The sequence below is a fragment of the Gymnodraco acuticeps genome, unplaced genomic scaffold, assembly GCF_902827175.1.
Source record: "Gymnodraco acuticeps unplaced genomic scaffold, fGymAcu1.1, whole genome shotgun sequence".
NCBI lineage: Eukaryota > Metazoa > Chordata > Actinopteri > Perciformes > Bathydraconidae > Gymnodraco > Gymnodraco acuticeps.
The window spans coordinates 82,501-94,952 of NW_022990770.1; the positions used below are offsets into that span (position 1 = coordinate 82,501).

Sequence of the window (12,452 nt, forward strand, 5' to 3'; positions counted from 1 at the left end):
AAATACCTGTACTTTCTACTTCTTACATGTTGAACTCAAATACCTGTACTTTCTACTTCTCACATGTTGAACCCAAATACCTGTACTTTCTACTTCTTACATGTTGAACCCAAATACCTGTACTTTCTACTTCTTACATGTTGAACTCAAATACCTGTACTTTCTACTTCTTACATGTTGAACTCAAATACCTGTACTTTCTACTTCTCTCATTTTCCAAACAGCTGGTTCCTTTAGTTTGAATGTGTGTTTGATGCGTGATCATTATTATTTAGAGTCATTGCGTGCCTATTGATTTGAACACGATCCGTGTATCCATCATTTCCTGGTCTTCTCTAAAGAAGAGGGACCAATGGAAACGTTGTCATGTTGCCGTTGTTCAGCATGGAAACATTCATTAGCTAACAATGACATTATTGTTCTATTAATATAAAGGGAGGTCAGGTACTCTTTAAAGCAGCTGCTAGTTATGGGTACTTTTTACTGAAGTACATTTCAAAGCCCTCTTTACTTTGACTTGAGTAAAGAAGTTTAGTCAGTACTTCTACTTTTACCAGAGTATTTTTAAACACGAGTATCCGTACTTCTATTTTAGTAAACGATGTGTGTACTTTTTCCATCTCTGGTGAGTTCACATCATCCTCCAGGCCATCTGAGTGACTCACACACTGTGAGGTTCTGCATTACAGTTCAGCTCCAAGGTCATCAGGACGAAACCCTCCACACACCGTGCAGCTTTAAGATGACAGAGGAACGTGTATTTACAGGCGATCCTGATGGCTTCCCCGCAGCAGCTAATGACTAAGTGTCCTTGAGCAAGACACTTATCCACTAATTACTGCAGGAGTGCTGTTGGGGCTGCATCTGCACTTTGACCCCTCCACATGAGTGAAACACCAAGCGTGTTGTTCAGGCATGCACTAAAGAACAAAAACGATTTCCTCAAAACGCCCTTTATTATTTCTGAATATATTTAGAAAACATTCATGTATGTGAGTCAGACATCCCCAATGTCCTTTGTCCTTGCGGTCTATTTTTATGTTAATTGAATGTATTTTTTCCTCATTGTAAAGCTCTATATGCTGCATTTCTTTTATGGAAGGTTCTATAGAAATACAGTTGCTATAATTGTAATACCAAGGCACCATTACTGAGGAATGCACCATGTTTTCGACCTATTAACTTGTTAAACTGGTTTAGCAGTGTTTAAATATACTCTTGCAGCCATTGCAAGTTGATCTGGATACAAATCAGACAAATACCCAAATATAAAAATCCAACTTCAGTTTATCCTTGTGAAGTTAAGGATGTCTAATCACACAAAACATAACAGTTGGAGGTCTCGTTCTAACCATGTAGTACATCTTCTGGAAAGAACAGGAATACACCCAGCTCCAGGATGACCTCCGACCAGCAGCTCAGCGCTAAATAAACAAAGCGTAGCCATGCTGCAGCTCTTGGCACAGCCCAGCTAGCCTTTAGCATGTTTTAGCGCGCCGACTCCAGAAAGGCTGTCAGTGAAGTGGGACGGTGCATTCCTGTGTGCAGACAGTCTGCAGCAGATTGCCTCTCCCTCCTGGGCAGGTTCTGCTGGAGGCCATTTGCCCCTGTGCTCCTGCCTCTAATTTCCCATAAGACCAGATGGCACTATCATTCACCGCTACCATAGAGAATACAAGGAGGAGGACGCGTGCGATTGGAGGCAGACGGGAGGTGAGGAAACGATATGTGCAAGTGAACATGAGGACACTGACTTTAATGTATTCCTCACATTGAGGGAGTTTTATGTTAATGAGGCCCGATGTTAAGCTCCTATTAGAACAAGATTTAATTAGGTTACACCTAAATGCAGAAAATCCTTTTTTTTGCTAAACAATTAATAAATGTGTGTTCTGATTAGTGTTTCACGGTGACCAAATAGACAGGTTAATTCATTTTTAGTTTAAGAACTTCCATCACTAACATTTAAAGTGTTTGTACGTGATATTTCCTTCCTGATTCCTGCTTTGTTTTAGTGCAGGGACACTGCCAAACCACAGCATTAAAGGATTGTTGGTTACATGCTTGTATGAATATCAATACATTATTGTTTGTTATTGTAAGGGCAACTTCTGCAGCAATGGAGAGTCAGGACTCAGAGAGACACGAGGAGAGTTGGAGCTTTGATGTCAAACAATGATAGTTTATTGCAAGGATACGGCCGGAGAATTCATATCACAAGTCACAGCAGCAAAAGGTTCTGACTGCACGGGTGGGTTGTCATGTCAATTCTGATCCGCCTCGCATCTTGGTAGACCTTTTAACTAGTTTACAGAGAGTCAAATCCACATATTGGGGATGGGCGTAAACATCTGCAGACACAGGAGATGTCTCTCACATCTGTGGAGCTTAGAAAGCCAGCGTTCTCACAGTCGTAACCCCCCCTATCAGGCCATAAAACTGACCCTTAAGTGCTGGAGCACAGAATATTGGTTGGTTATTAACGTCAACAGGCAATAAGGTTAAATATCTAGGAGTAAAGACAGAATGATTCCCTCACAGTTATGTGAATTTATGGAAACCTTTCTGGTTGGAAGCAAACTGCATTTCATTGTACTCTGAGCAATGACAATAAAGTTGAATCTAATCTAATATTTGATACAGATAATATATTGCTCATGTTGTCCTTAAAAAGTTAGACTTTGAGCGTTTACTGTGGAAACGTCAGTGGTGTTTGTGGGTTTTCAGCACCCTCGTCTAGAAGTGCTTCCCCTTCTCTTCTCACCTCTCCTGAGTGAAGAAACAGCGCATGGCAGCAAACAGGGTATTCATTAACCCCGCTGCTTCCCTCACTCTAGCCTTGAAAACTCTCCCTCGCAGCTTCACCCCCTTGTCTAAACTGCTCTTCATCTGAGGCGTGTGAGCGACACATCTGCATGAGCGTTGACGCAACACATCTTAAGCTGACGGTCTAATATTTAAGATTTCAGAATGCGAGAGAGAAGAGTACGGAGGTCCTTTATCTCCCTTTTTTCCTCATCCTTTCTCCCCGTCTTTTCTCTCTCCTGGCCTTCTCACTGCAGCTGACAAAACTCATACTGAGACGCCCCCCTTCAGGCGGCTCTCTGTATCAAAGTGTAGCCCCTCATCCTTCACAGGTCTGAAGCCATGGATGGATATCTTTTTAACAGGCGTCTGTCTGCGAGGCACTTGCTTAGTCATCCTGAGCAGCGTGGAAAACAACAGAGTAATCCTAAGCGTGAGGTGAGGATGAGAGGGAGACAACAGCTCCGTCCTGCTGAAACGCTGCCAGCTCTACGTGACAATTCATCCCCCAAACCCGTGTCCAGACAGCCCGTTTGAGCTTCAAAATAATGATCCGACCTGATCGCCCACCGGCAAGGCAACATCTCGGGGAAGGACAGAGGGATGGAGAGACAGAAAATGGTGAAAATGATGGAAAGTGTCACTATGAGGGAGGAAGAGGACTGATGAAGATATACGTTTTGGCGAAAGATGGACTCAAGCCACACAAGCAGTTCAGAGGGTGATGATTAAACAAGCCACCAACGGAAAATCTATGCGATTCTCATCTCTCATTCTCAGAAAACAACACATATTAGCTCTGTCCTATTCGTTTTTAGCATTCAAAAGCCAAAGTAACAAAGACTTATTGGTTTAAAGAGCAATATTAAAGGGTAACCCCGATGCAAAAACCACAAACTATAACCATGGCTTCAATGTGACTGAGCACTGCTTAGAATACACCCAAAAGGTAAATGCTACTTCTGTTCTCCCTTGTGATATCTCAACCCAGTCTCACGGCATTTCGTGTTCACCAACACGATTTTTAATCTATTGATTCGTGTTCACCAACACGATTTGCCACTTTTTTTCGTGTTGCACAGCACCATTTTAAAAGCAATGTATTTCTACTGCCTGCAGCACGTCTTTTTCTCCGGTCGGGTCGAGGAAGACCGGAAGCTGTGTGGTTCATAAAAACATGTTCTTACTCAATATCAAGCCACAGTTATTGCTTTTATTTGAAATCGTATAATTTCTGACTTTTGTTGCCGTCTGTGAGGAAAATAAATGGGGCTCAGAGCCTCAGAATACTGAAATCTGTATTTTTTAAATCTTTTTTTCCTTCTAATTTGTTATTATTTTCAAAATAACACACTGTTATTTACTCACCGATAACACACAATTATCCTTGCTTTTATTTATTGGTTTAATTCCATAATCTCTGGCTTTTTTGGCGTCCGTCAGGAACTGAATTTCAAAATAAAAATAACCGGAAACAGACGTAGGCATTTCGAGCGATTACCCAAGATCCTCAGCTATGGTTTTAAGCTCGTTTATTGGATGTTTTAGCCGCAATGCATGCTGGGATTTGGTGTTTATATGATATGAAATCCGGATAACATTTTAAAATAATAAAATAATACTTAATTCCGAGCGCTCTTGCTTTTCTCTTTGAAAGTCATCACATAACGGCATTGTAATACACGGTTCGGCTGCATTACATATTACAGATCTGCCGTAGTTCTTTATTTATAGAGCCCTGATGAGAAGACCTTTGGAAAAACTGAGAAAATGCCGCCGAAACTGAATACTTGACGTGGATCATAATATATTCAACAATTAAACAACATCTTCAATTTCTCTTCACACAATACGTCTCCTTGCAGTATCAACACTAATTCGGCTGACTTTTACATTTGATCTAATTCACAGATAGGTTATATTTACACCATAACGGTGCACAACTGATATAAAAGGACTGTAGTTTTTAAAGATATTACTGATTTTCTTTGAATGTAAGAATGTAAATACTGAGTCTGAAATAGTATAGCAATATGCTGTAAAATTATGTGAAAGCATGCATAAAACTACACATCTTCAGATGTTGTACGAAAACACAAGTGTCCTACACTAATAATACAAAGTTATTATGGCTGTGTGTACCTTGTGTGCACCGCCTAGTGGTTAAAGCACGTTATTGAATTATTGTGTTTTATTTGATTAAAAAAATATTAAGAGTACATACTTTCATAGGGGGAAATGTATATAGAATATAAAAAATCAAGAAGATACTATAAGTGATCTCTACAATAAAACAGTTTAGTGCAGCATGTACAAAGATATTAATAGGAGGAGGTGCAAAACAGAAAAACGAATTAACCTTTATTTAAACATTAAATAACAGATTAAGGTCTTCTTTTAAATAAGAAAAACACTTTGGGGGTATCTATCTACAGATAAATATTAAGCCTGACAAAGTACTTAACGTCTAATATATTGCTTTCCTGCAATGTTAACTATGTTGAAGCACTTATTTTAACTGATATTATACACATTAATTATACTCTTATGTATGTAGATAGAATAAGAAATGTGCAGAATATGACAGTTTGATGGTGGAGGTACACACATATTGATAGATGTTTGCACTGTTGAGGAACCTGTGACCCAAGTGTTTCATTCATTGCATAACTACACCGTAGTTGTGTATATGATATGTCAATAAACCTTTGAAAATCTTGAAAGGGATGTGCAAAATAGCCATAATATACAGTCTTTAATTAACTATTAGTAGAGAATAACGAGTAATAAATATACTTTATTACTCGTTTCCATTCATGTCAATTGCAGATACATGTTTAGTCTTCTCAAGCACCAACTATCAAATATCTCTCCTGATTGTTGGCACTTGACAATCACCTTACCTGAATTTTACTCAGGTGTAACTAAAGTCTGATTTAAGGGTTGTTTATATTTCACATAATTAATCAGAATCTGCAAAGTAACTCAAATAAATGCAGTGGAGTAAAAATACCAGGTTAACCTCTGAATTGTAGTGGAGTAGAATTACAAAGTAACAATGAGCTGTCATGTGGGTATTAATGCTGCGCATTATGGACACAAGCGATCTTCACCCATGTATTAATTATATGTTTTACATTTGATAACACCAATGTGTTTAATACTGGCAACTTCTAATTGTGGGAAAAACGAAAACGTTCAGTAGAGACGTCCCATAGAACATTTTGCGAAACACAATAGCCAGCATGTGTAGTTCTGGGGGGGCGTTCGATTCCAGTTTTGGATTGTCTGGCGTGGTTTCGTTCCATTTCACACAGCTGTTTGACGCTCTGCGTAACCTTACGGGGACTGTAGTCCTAAACGATAGCTGGGGATTATGGGTAGTGTAGTGTCTTCGGCCATCCTAAACTCAGAAATGTTGACAATCGCAATGACGCTCGAGATGTCCCTTATAGTCCTACGTCTGTTTCCGGTTATTTTTATTTTGAAATTCAGTTCCTGACGGACGCCAAAAAAGCCCAAGATTATGGAATTAAACCAATAAATAAAAGCAAGGATAATTGTGTGTTATTGGTGAGTAAATAACAGTGTGTTATTTTGAAAAGAATAACGAATTAGAAGGAAAAATATTTTAAAAAAATACAGATTTCCGTATTCTGAGGCTCTGAGCCCCATTTATTTTCCTCACAGACGGCAACAAAAGTCCGAAATTATACGATTTCAAATAAAAGCAATAATTGTGGCTTGATATTGAGTAAGAACATGTTTTTATGAACCACACAGCTTCCGGTCTCCCACGACCCGACCGGAGAAAAAGACGTGCTGCAGGCAGTAGAAATACATTGCTTTTAAAATCGTGCTGTGCAACACGAAAAAAAGGGGCAAATCGTGTTGGTGAACACGAATCAATAGATTAAAAATCGTATTGGTGAACACGAAATGCCGTGAGACTGGGTTGAGATATCTATATCAAATTGCGAGAAAGGCCACCAAGAAGAAATGTATCCGATTCTCATCTAAACAGCCACTGAAAAAAACAACAACACATTAGCCGTTTCCTATTGTTTGTTAGCATTCAATAGCCAAGGAAACAAAGCAATATTATTTATTTAATTATAGTTATAAGATATGGGAGAAAATGAACAGTGAATAAATCCAATATAGTTTCCTAGTATGTGTTAGCATTCAATCGCTAAAGAAACAAAGCATTATTGAATTAAAGTTCGATACAAAAGAGTAAACTGACGTAAACTCAAACCTTTAATTCCCTCAACGTGACGGGGCATTGCTTACACTTTCGTGATTAATTGTAGTTTGAATAATTAGATGAGGGAGAAAATTGATAGTGAATATACCCACAGGCTGACTGTTAAAGTACTTTGGTTCGTCCTTGTGCAGTTAAGAAAATCTAAGTTGCCAGAAAGGCCACCAAATCTATCCGTTAGCTGCTAACGTTAGCTGCTAACGTTAGCGGCTAACGTTAGCTGCTTCCTATTGTTTATTTAGCATTCAATAGCCAAAGAGACAAAGCCTTATTGATTTAAAGTGCGATATAAGAGTAAAGCGAGGCAAACAACTAACTGTTTATAGCTATGTCTGAGACTGAGCATGTATTTTTCCTTGTGATTTAATGTATGTAAAATAACATTAGCTGTTTCCTATTATGTGTTAGCATTCAATAGCCAAAGAAACAAAGCATTATTGATTTAAAGTGCGATACACTGACGCAAACTCAAACCTTTAATTCGCTCAACGTGACTGAGCATTGCTTACACGCTCGTGATTAATTGTAGTTTGAATAATGAGATGAAGGAGGACATTAATAGTGAATATACCCACAATCTGATTGTTATACAAGAGTAAAGCGACGCAAACAACTAACTGTTTATAGCCATGTCTTTAATGTGACTGCATGTATTCCTCCTTGTTGTAAAATGGAAAGGCTACCAAATCTATCCGTTAGCTGCTAACATTAGCTGCTTCCTATTATGTGTTAGCATTCAATAGCCAAAGAAAGAAAGCCTTATTGATTTAAAGTGCGATACACTGACGCAAACTCAAACATTTAATTCCCTCAACACGACTGAGCATTGCTTACACGCTCGTGATTAATTGTAGTTTGAATAATGAGATGAGGGGGGAAATTAATGGTGAATATTTTTGTTCCACTGATGTAGGCTGCAGCAGAATATCTGTTTCTATTCTGCTCAGACTTTCACATTGATTTAGCAAAGCACACAGCGCGGTGTCTGCCAGCAGCAGAACAGACCGAGGCCTCGGGCGACGGCAGGCTGATTGTGTTCAGATAAGGACATGCTCAATTCCGCCTCGCACTATTTGCATTTTTTTTTTCTCCCTCCCTGGCTTCACGCAAATTGAAAGGTATGCAGATCAACACAAGCTTATGCGAGGGGATCGTAATGAGTTGAAACAATGAGGTCCAATGCTTTCTCTGATTGGACTGTCAAGACTTCACCGTGATGGGAGGGGAGAAGCAAGAATCATTATTTTATTAATCTAACATGCTTCGATACGAATATTTATTTTTGCGTTGAATTCTTAATCGTTTAACCTTTATTCGAAATTTGGCATTTTTATTACTATTATCTTTTTATTTCTGTTGTACCTATATGTTCACTTTGTTTTATATTTTATATTGTTGCATCGATTGAGTTGTCTTGTGTCTTATCTGTCAGAGAGAAACCATTATATATTTTATTATCATACATTTGACTGCTTGTGTCTATTAACCTGATAACATGTAATATTTTGCTGCATGTACAGGTCTGTAAAGTTGTTCACAAATAATCTGAGTGGAATTTCTTGTGTATTTTGAACTTGTGATGTGTCATTTTGTAAAGCACTTTGAGTTGCATGTGTTGAATGAAAAGTGCTTTTATTATTACAACTAATCTGTACCGAGTCAGGCCATCATTTGCTGAAAATATGCAGGGCTTTCATGTGTTGTCTGAGGTTTGGCTCTGGTTCAGACTCTCCGTGAGGCCTGGAGAGTTTTGGGAGAGTTTTTCCCTGAGGCTCCGAGGCCTCGCCTTGTTCCCTCGCACAGAAAGAGGAACAAGTGCCAGCCTGGTGGAAAGGTCACGCGAGGTAAGGTGGAGAAGAAGTGAAGAGTAGAGAAACAAAAAGCACCTAGGAAACAGTATCACTGGATAAAACCCTTCAAGAGCTTTAGGCAGAATTTATAATCATTCTGACAAAGCCACATGTGGTTGTGTGGATATTTATGAGGTGAGACTAACTTCCTAGTAACCAGGTTGCTTTAAGGCTGCACTGATATATATCTTTAAATCAACATCGCACTGTGACTCTAATGCACTGGACAAAATGCTGCTCCAAAAACAAGTAAATAAATGATTAAAAACAAGGCGTTTTCGCGAACAAATCTGCCAAGTACAAAATGTCTTGGTAAGATCACTTAAAGTAAAGATGGGATATTTAGATAAATGAGATCTTGTAGCTGGGAAAACTTATTTTGAACTATATTTGACCAGAATTAGAGAATGTGTTACAAAAAGAGCCAGAAATGCTTAGACGTTTTCTGCTGTGATTTTCCTGTAAAATAAGGTGTTTTTAAGAGACTTTGACTAAAAAAGATGCCTTGTCTAAAAACAAGACGCAAGTTATTAGGTCTTATATCAAGTGTAACGATATTCTGTCTAGAAATTAGACAAATGTACTTGGCAAGATTTTACATTTTGTAAAATAGTTTGAAACTCAGAGGACGATCATTCAGCTTGTCTTTGGTTTTACTTTGAGTTATTTTTGTCAGCTATCCGTTTTATTTAGTCTTAGCAGTGTCTCAAATGTCCTTGGTATTTGTTGTCATATTTACTCTAATGCAGTTATAGTAGTCGAAGAAAACTATAACTATTTTAAAGTAGTTTTGGTTAATCAGATTGAACCATTTAATCAAACCTGTCTAGCTAAGATATCACCTGGTTTTTCAAAAGCTCTGTTGTTGTCCTTTAACTTAGGTAATGCACTCCAATTCATACTGACTGTGCTAATTGTGCTGCTGTAGTCCAGTGGCAAGTATAGGAAATGTAGCGTTAAACAAATGAAATCAATCTATACGATATCATCATTTTTTGAAGTGAAATACAGAGATTTTGGTAAACATTTTCATTTTCTGTTGTGTACAAACGACTTAGTCTTGCCTTCTTGAATCAACATCACTGCATGATGTCGTCACAGTTCAGTAGCCTTAGCACATAATGGCAGCCCACTGCTCCTAACACTAGGATGGGTCAAATGCAGAGAAACCGTTTCGTTACATAGTACCTGTACTACGTAATGACAATAAATTGAATCTTAATCTTAGTGTTGTTTTCAGTCAAATCAAACATATTTAGTCCTAGTAGTGTTAACACATTTGACCGTTTCTGTCTGTCACGCAATTTTACTGTTTAGTCAAATCTCTCAGCATCCGTATTTTGAGAAGAATAAGACACTAATCTGAAGAAACAGCGGAGAGATAACACTAACAACTTCAGGTATTTCTCATGAACGGTGGAGACCAAACCAGAGCTAGTAGGAGAGCTTAGACTTCAAATAAATACTAATGTTGATCCATGTCTAATAAATACGCAACATGCTCTCAAACAACTCAAATACTGCTATTTTGCTCAACATACTTGTAAAGCAACATGTAAAGCTCACAACGTGAACATTTTTCGAACCAATGACCTTAAAATATATTGCATCCGTGGGAAATCTACATCTACAGTACGTACACTATATGATTATAAATAAATCATTTAGGGACAAGGGGGTGAGATTAAATAAGTTATACTTCTTCTCACTCCTTTTCGAACACTAGATGTGGCACTGTTTATGTTGCTAATGCTGTTGTTGTTGTTGTTGTAAATGTCGTTTTTGGTTTTGATTTCTCTTACATGACTATGCACTGCAACATTTGTTTTGTAATTATTTATTTTACTTGTTCGAAATAAATGTATCACTCAATCAATCAAAATCAATCAAGTGTATAAAGCGTGGAAGCATTCGGTTTGCTGCTATGAGCTTTGGGTTCTTGTATATTACAAACAAATATATTGTATATATTATGCAATATAGTACTTTCATAAAGCAGATTAAACAGAGTGTGTGCATCTGTCTCACACAGGTTCCCACAGAGATTAAAGTGTGTGTACACGGGCTCAGAGTGTATTAGGTATTAAACTGACACACAACACAGTTTTTCTCAGAGTACTCCTCGACGCACAGCGAGACTTCCTGTCTAAGAGAGAGCAGTCATCAGAGCGGTGGGGGGGCAGAGGGAGGGTGAGGGGGCGCCTATATAAAATAAATGAATTATTATTAACTGTTGGAAGAGCCTGTGACCTGAGATTTACATTGACATATCTACACTGCAGCTATGTACGTATGACAATAAAAGCCTTGAATTTTTTATCTAGCCAGTTAGCATTTTCCACCAGTGTTTGTTCCAGTGGTGGAGAGTAACTAAGTGCATTTACTCAAGTACTGAACTTAAATACGAGCACTTACTAACATTTTTCCATTTAATGCTACTTTATACTTATTTCCCCCTACATTCAGGGACGCAAACACACGTATGGTGAAAAAAGAGAGAACTATTCGAAGCAGCATAATATACCATCTGACAAAGGCCTGTGCTATAATGTTATTTTTAACAACTTTTTTGTTACTGTCTTAATATACCTGTTTTTCATTTAGTCTCTTATTTTTTTATAACTATAATGATCATATCAAGGTGTGCTTTAACCTCACTGAGCTGAGGTTATTTGAGCCTCTCAGTCCGTCAGGAGAGAGCTCTCTTCCACCTGGTCATAGAAAAAGCTCTTTAAATTCGTTAGCATAGCTAGCTAACCAGATGCTAATAACAACAGATCGCCACTGTGCTTACAACTAAAAGCCACGCAAAAACTGCAGCATGTATACGGCTCCTTATGGATACTGCAATATTTGAAGTGCTGGAGCGGTGTTCCGGTGCTCTCCGTCAGCACTACACCACGTGATGACATTACGCTCGTGTTGTGTTCAAGGAACATATCCTTGGCCAGGAAAAACAGGCACTTTTTAATTATTTTGCGGTCTAGATTTCTAAAACATTTTTTGAATTGAGAAGTTGTCCGTCAGTCCGTGAAAATTAATTATGCATCTCTAAAGATTAGACCAGTGACGTAAGGTTGATATATCCAATATATTACAAAAAGATACAAAAGAAAGTCAGAAAAATCAATAATTTGAGACTACAAGAAAAATGCTACTTGAAGCAACACTATTAGCATTCTGATAATGTCATAGATATTAATAAGTCACATCTGGATGCCATTTTTCAACAGATTGAGATATGTTTACTATTGCTACTTTAAGTACATTTTTCTGATAACCCTTCTGTTACTTGTAATTGAGTACTTTCACATTTTACTTAGTAAAGGATCTGAATACTTCTTCCACCAGAGACCCTAACCATAGTTTCCTAATGACTGCTTATGCTTGCAGGTAATTGGTGTGTTGAATGGGAGGAAGTTGATTGTAAAAACAGATCTCTGTTGTGGTATCAGGTCTATTGTGAAAACATGAAACCCACGAGAGCACGGTAAACATTAATAAAAATCACACTTAGGTGTCTTATCTCGTGG

The 12,452-nt window shown here is 38.1% G+C and overlaps 1 protein-coding gene across 3 annotated transcripts in view; it reads right to left on the reverse strand.

Annotated features, from left to right (window-relative positions):
• The window catches only part of LOC117556916 (BTB/POZ domain-containing protein kctd15), a 43,501-nt gene that overhangs the window by 19,495 nt on the left and 11,554 nt on the right, over nucleotides 1-12,452 (reverse strand). The gene's annotated exons all lie outside the window — the stretch shown is intronic.